The sequence below is a fragment of the Arvicanthis niloticus genome, chromosome 14 (genome assembly GCF_011762505.2).
Source record: "Arvicanthis niloticus isolate mArvNil1 chromosome 14, mArvNil1.pat.X, whole genome shotgun sequence".
Lineage (NCBI taxonomy): Eukaryota > Metazoa > Chordata > Mammalia > Rodentia > Muridae > Arvicanthis > Arvicanthis niloticus.
Genome location: NC_047671.1, coordinates 27435502 through 27442405, shown reverse-complemented (window position 1 = coordinate 27442405; position 6904 = coordinate 27435502).

Here is a 6904-nt window from a genome sequence, read left to right as displayed (position 1 = left end):
TATCTTAAAGGGCTCACAATTGCATAGATCTGAGGGGACAGCGAACTGGGCTGAAGTAAAAACAGCCACAAAACAAACAAAAAAAAATGAAAAGAATTGTTTGTCAAGCTGAAGGTAAGGCTAGATCCAACCCTCTTACAGCATGCAGCATGTCTCTGGGTATGTCTGTCAGCAGCCCCACCCCTCCCCTATCCCGATTCACTGCTTCTGTGTTGGCTCTCCCTTCTCAAATGGCTGTTTCAAGCTGACAACCACCACCAGCCTAGAATAGGACCTCTGAGGGAGGAGGGGATCTCTCTCTCTCTCTCTCTCTCTCTCTCTCTCTCTCTCTCTCTCTCTCTCATTCTCCAGCTCTGACTCATCCTGGGGCCTCCTGCAGTAGTGTGCCTCTGGCCCTGGGCTGTCTGTCACCTTCCTTTTGATTGGCCATGTCTAGGACATGCTTGTCCCTTCAAGTTTCAGGGGACCAGTCAGGATCTCCCCTGAAACCACGTGGATGATGTCAGGATGGGTAGGAATGCCTCCCTAAGGAAACATGGAAGCTCTCCTCAAAGAAGAATAAATGGGCGCTAAGCAAGCAAGAAAAAAAAAAAAAATGCTACCAGACTCACATTATGTATTTCATCGCCAGTTAATTCTGATCCATGGGCAAGAGGGAGTTAGGACATATTGCAGCCACGGAATCTCTTTTTTCCTAAATAAACTCCATAGGAATGAATAAACTGAATAGACCCCAGAATGGACCCCATTATGCTAGAAAGAGAACTTGGGGTCTCCCATAACCTCCCAAGGCACTTCATGTTCCCTCTTGCAAGACTTTGGGGTTGGTCCTTTGGCTGTCACCCTGCTTAAGAAGCCCGTAACAGTGGAGTAAAGAAGGGCAGAAGCAGCTTGAGCACCGCAGACACTCGAGTTGGATGCTTCTGGCTTTTGAAAGCCTCGGCTGGCCGCTGGCCAAATAACGTTGCAGGCTTTGCAGAGCACTGGGCCCAGGGACTGCGTGGGCACTGATGACGCTCTAGTCTGCCAGTGATGGAGGGGATGTCAGGAACGCTGCATCTGCTGGAGCACAAGGAGATGCTACAGGGACGGGCTGGCTGGGGAGACTTGGTGGAGGATGAAGTCAATTTCACACTTTATTAGTCAGCTCAGGGCCAATTGAGGCCGTCCTGAAATGAGGCTGATGCCACGGCTCTCGCTCATCCCTTCCTAGCAAGAAAGGCCTCTGTGGCCTGAAAGTCTTCTTGGTGAAGGGGCAGTAGCATTTCCACTCAAGACCCTGCCCCCCAATAATTAACCATGAACTTGGGATCCCTCTTACTCTACAAGAGGATGCTGAAGCAGGGAGTGGCCCCACAGCCAAGAGTAGACAAATGAGGCGGGGTTGGGGTTTCGGCCATATACGTCATTCATTCATTCATTCATTCATTCATTCCTCCATTGAATATAATGGATGTGTTTGGGAGCCTACTATGTGCCGCTTGGTGCTAAATACAAATGCTGTTGGTAAGAAGAGGTAACAGGAGAAATCTCACTAGTGCACTTGTTCGTTTTCCTCAGCAGCGTTTCACTGGGCATCTGTCACGCATCAGAGATGGTACCAGGCACCGGGGCTGCAGCATGAGCAGACAGACAAAACCCCAGGCCGTGTGGAGCTAGCTCAGAAAAATTTCACAACAAAAGGAGAAGAGCCCCCATAAACACACACACATAGGAAGAATGCCTAAGCAAAGCAAGGAAAGCTTCTTGGAGGAGGTGACAGTTACCAAGATTTGAAAGGCGTTTAAAGCAGGAAAGTAAGAATACAGGAGCTCCACGATGAAGCAAGGGTGTGCGGTGAGGAAGGCAGAGGCGGCAGATGATTCTGCTCAGCCAAAGAGAACAGTTCACAGAGGGGATGAGAGCAGGAGCCAGAGCATGCAGCCATGGTCAAGAGCCCTAAAAGGAGAGGTAGCAAAGCCTGCCTATCTGAGGCAGACCTGGCGTTGGTGGGTCTGAAGACTAGAAGGTAGGCAGAAGGACCTGGAAGTGGGAAATACACACAGGCCATGCTGGATTCAATGTAAGTCCTCGTGAAACCTGAACTTAGAGTGTGGGGAAAGAAAAGGCAGGTGCTTTGGTGCTCTGTCACAGTTAGGGGAGCTCTCTAAGAGCACAGTGGACAGACTGGGGCTGGAGTCGTGGAGGTGCGTTCAAATCCTGCGCTATTCCTAACTACTAGATGACCTTCAACACGTCCTGGCCTCTAGAACTGCTTCACAGTTTGGAACTCTTCATACTCATCACATGGGATGGGAATGCATTGAAAACTGTGGAGACCCATAGGTATGGGACACGGGGGATGCCAGGGAAGACACTGGTAAGAGGTCAAAGGTCAGCCCACAGAAGAAGCCCTTCATGTGATTGCTCTACTTCGTCAACCCATCAAAGCCGACAGTCGTGATCCCAGCTCTGGGCTTCTCTTCATGGCCTTCTGGTGATTTCTGGTTTGAGCCTCAGTTTTCTCATCTTTAAAAGGGGAGATAGCAGTCCCTGCATGACACCGACGTCAAAGAGATTGAGACATGTGTGAGGCTCTCGGCGCAATGCCTGTGCGTGGCAGATGTTAAATGATGATCATCAGTTACAGTGACCAGTACTCTCTCATGACATTCTCACCCATCAGTGCCTGTTAATATTTAAAGGGTGACAGACAGACACAGAGACAAACAAGAGTCAAACACCCCAAGTCTAGCTACTTCTATCATCAGCTCCATTTACATAAGAGGAACTTAAGGCTTAAAAGAGGTAAAGAACTTATCCTAAAGTCATGCAGTGGGTTAGGAGAACTTAGATCTGACGTGTGGTCCAGCTCTAAGCCACATACCATCCTGCATCCTAAGGCTCTGGGGCCCAAGCCCATGGTGGAGCCAGTCTTTCTGCTGAGGCTACTTCACCCACTGCCTTGCAAACCTCCTTGGTTAAAGCAATGATGAGAGCATGGAGTGGCCAGGAGGCCTGGCAATGGTCTGACCCCTGAGGCTGAGTCCTAGCTCTGCTGCTTAGCCTCTCTGTCACCTTGCTGTGCTATTTAAAGTCCCCAGTCCGTAGTTCTTCCTCCAGAGGACATGTGACAGCAGCATCACTCTGACATAACAGCGTAAATGAGTCTGTGCATCCGAGCCACTTGGCTCAGTGCCTGGGACACACAAATGCTCAAGAAATGCTGGAGATTGTTTTAAAGCAATAAGACAGCTTATTAATACCTGAAAAGCAAACCATAGGAAAGTCGGGGCTTGTAAAGCTAACGAGATACTTAGATGACGTCAGAGTCTAATGGTGACTCTGCTTCCCCCCCCCACCCTCCCCATCCTCTCTCCTTCTTGTCTCTTGCCAACTTCTTTTCCTTGGGTACATGTGCCCAAGACATGGCCCCACGGGGCTCGATCAGGGCTGCCATTTAAATTTCAAGGTGCCTAGTTAGGTTCGAGTGTCAGATAAATGGTGGATAATTTTTTAGTTCAAGCCTATATGGCCAATTATTTGAATTTGACACTGAATAAGAGATAATGTTCCTATTTTCAGGGACCTGTCTTCTAACAGAAAACCCACACAACAAACAAATGACAAATCTGATAGAAAATAAAACCAGCCTGATCTGTATTGATACATTGGTACATTGGTGGGGAGGGTGGGGCTGAGTGATAATCTGGCTGCCAAATACCTGCTACTTTTCCTATCCCTGGAGAAAGTGCCCCAAGGTCACAGTGTCCCCTACTCCCACTGTTCCTTCAGCCAACTCTGTGTCATTTTATGTATAAGGGAAAGAGACAGCCAGTGCAAGGGTCCTGGGTCAGAACTGGACTTAGAGTAACCAAGGCCACATACAGGTGAGCAAGAAGAGAATAGTCCAGAGAGTTGATGCTGTGGGCGGGGCCTGCCAAGACGATGTCATGGGCGGGGCTTGTTATGCTGATTGTGTGGGCGGGGCTTGTGATGCATGTGGAGCAGAAGAACCTTCCCGTGGACAGCCTTCTGGTTCAGAAAACAACATTTGGATTTTGTTCCGTTTAAACAGAGGAGAAGCAGTGTTTAATTCACTTTTTTGAAGAAATCAATCTGGTGACTCCAAGGACTAGGTTGTAAGTGAAGGATGAAGGCGTCAGGAGGCCACCACGGATGTTCAAGCAGGAGATGTTGGGGAAAGTAGTGGCGAGGGAACGGGTGGAAGGGATACTAAGGAATGCCTCTGAGGTTTTGAAGGTACTGTCAAAAGGACCCACTGAAAGAGTGGGTAGAGATCTGAGATGGGGAAGAATCAGGGCGGTGTCTCTGGTTTTCAACATGGACAATTTCCTGAGGAGAAGACGGTGCAACTTGGGGGTCCTGGTGTGGGAGAGTCATTTTTAAGTGTGATAATTTTCAGAGGGCTAAAGAAGTATGGCATCGTCTGGGTGGAGAAAGTACAAGAATCATAATTCAGTATTCAGCTTTAGTAAAGAGGTATTATAGGTCTATTTCAAGACGTGATAGAAAATATCTTTACAATATGAGCTATAGAGATAAATCCAGATACAGTGATTTTGACTGTGGTTCTCATGAGGATGGAGTGGCAGGGGGCATGCACATGGCCCTGAAGGAATGTGTCACACTGTGGAATCTCTAGTCTAGAAGATGAGGCAAGGAGTATGTGAGGGGCAAGATTTTAAAAAGTGAAATGCAAACATTAAGAAATCTGAAAAAAAAAGAATAAACCAGAGCCTCAAAAGTGGGCAGAAAGACTCTCCCTTCCTACAGCATCATCTTCCACAACGTCTTCCTTAACAGCAAAATTGTCTACAACTGCACTGTCAGCAGCTTGAGGGAGCCCTTCAAAGGCAGAAATAATCCAAGATGGCTGACAAGAAAGAATCCACAGAGTGTTTGAGAACAGGACACACTTGTTTCCCAGGGGAACGACCCTTGGCCTCTGGAGACTTCACTTGCTTTCAGTTTTGAAAGCGCTCATGCAATGCTGGGGCATTTCAGCATAGCTGAGTAAGGGGTCAGGAACAGGGGGTGGGGGAGGGGGGGCATCAGGTGCCGAGGTTAGTTCGAAACACAGTGCAGGGTCCTGAGCCTGTCTGTGCAGCTTCGAGAGGAACCTGAAGAGGGCTTGGTGCCCAGAATCAAATCTGCATTAAGTCCTATGTGTAAAAGACATGCTGTCCAGTGCTGCTATGCTGTGTTCTGTCTCAACACCTCAGCAACCCCGTGACTTACCGGCAAAGTGGAAAGCGAGGTTTTTAAAAGAGGCTAAGTAATTTGTTTCAAAGAGGTTACCCAGCCCACAACTGTGGGTCAGGATTTGAACACGAATATCTCACTGAGAAAAAAATCTAGCTCCTAATACCATTTCCCCTAGTCAGCTCCCTTGGCTCTGAAAACCAACCTGTCCCCAAATGCAAGGGTTTGAGGGCAGCTCCAGACTGGTCTTCAGGGCTCAGTACAAAGTCCTTTGCCCCAGTAGCAGGACCCAGCCTGGTATCCTATTCTCTTTGTTATTCTGTCTTTTTTTTTCCCCAGAGCTGAGGACAGAACCCAGAACCTTGTGCTTGCTAGGCAAGTGCTCTACCACTGAGCTAAATCCCCAACCCGTGGTATCCATTCTCCCAACATTATGGAAGTGTCCCTAAGTTGCCTCAGTCCCGCACAGCTTTATATTTGAACTGTGGCCCAAAGCCTGGAGCCTTGCTGCCCATGCTATAACCTGGTTCTGACCTCTGTCTTGTTTGGACACCACAGGAAGTTTTTCCCCAAGTGTCCCCTTGCAGCTATGCCTCTTGGACACCTGCTGCTCCCTGTCCCTGGAGAGGGTGCCCGAGGGTCACAATGTCCTCTCACTCTCCCTGGTGTTTCCTGAACCAACCCTTCTAGCTCTGGCAAGTAAATCTGTATCTCTGGGCTTGGCCCTGCCTCAGGGGAGAGGCTCAGGGCTCCATCCCAGTGCTCGTCTCTTGGGGTGCCTACAGAGAATGAACTCCACTGTGGCTGGCTGCCATGGTTGCTGTTGAGGTTTGTTTGTTTGATTGTTTGGGTTTTTTGTTTTTTGTTTGTTTGTTTGTTTTTAAGATCATTACTCTTCAGAACTTTCTATGTGACAAACTAATCACGTAAACTGATCACGTAAACTGAATTCCTTCATGTAACCTCCCCACAGCCCTGTGAGCAAAGAGAAAATGATACAGGTATGACTACTAACATGCTGGTCTGTTCTGACACTCCATTGATGGGCTCAGGAGCTAGAGACCCTAAAACCAAGACAAGATGCCTCTTCTCTGGCCCAAAATCTGCCCTGATTTCTTTCTCACAGACCCGGAGCTCCCTGCCCTTCCTGAGATACTATAGCTCCAGAATCATGTCCCTCCTGTCCCCTTTCTTCAGAGCTTGGCGTCACCCACAGTTCTGGCTTGACACCATGGCCCTTGGGTCCTCTCATTAAGTATCTGCTCTGGGCCCTGCTATAATAGCCTCAGCTGGCAAAGATGGGACCAGCTCAGCAGATTCCCTCCGCTGTTACTCAGATCTCTGTGGCTGAAGACACATCAGCAGCTCCAGGTGAAGAAGGGTGATGCTCCATTGGCACGGGATAGAGCTGGTGAAGGTCCCCAGTGTCCCTCCTAGGAGGGACTAACTGTGAGACTCAAGTAGTTGAAGACCCAGCCTTGCCTTGAACCTGAACTTCTGCGGTGTATCAGGCTAAGTGGAAACCAGAAACCACTCTATTGTCTCTTTCAGTCAGGAGGAATTAAAACATAGGCAGTGGATTTTACCGGGGAAAGACACACTCCAGATATCAGCAAGCATGTGGCATTTGAATACCTAGACTGAGGAAGAGAAGAGAGTCTCACGGGTACTGCAGCATCTAGAGCCATCCAACAAACAC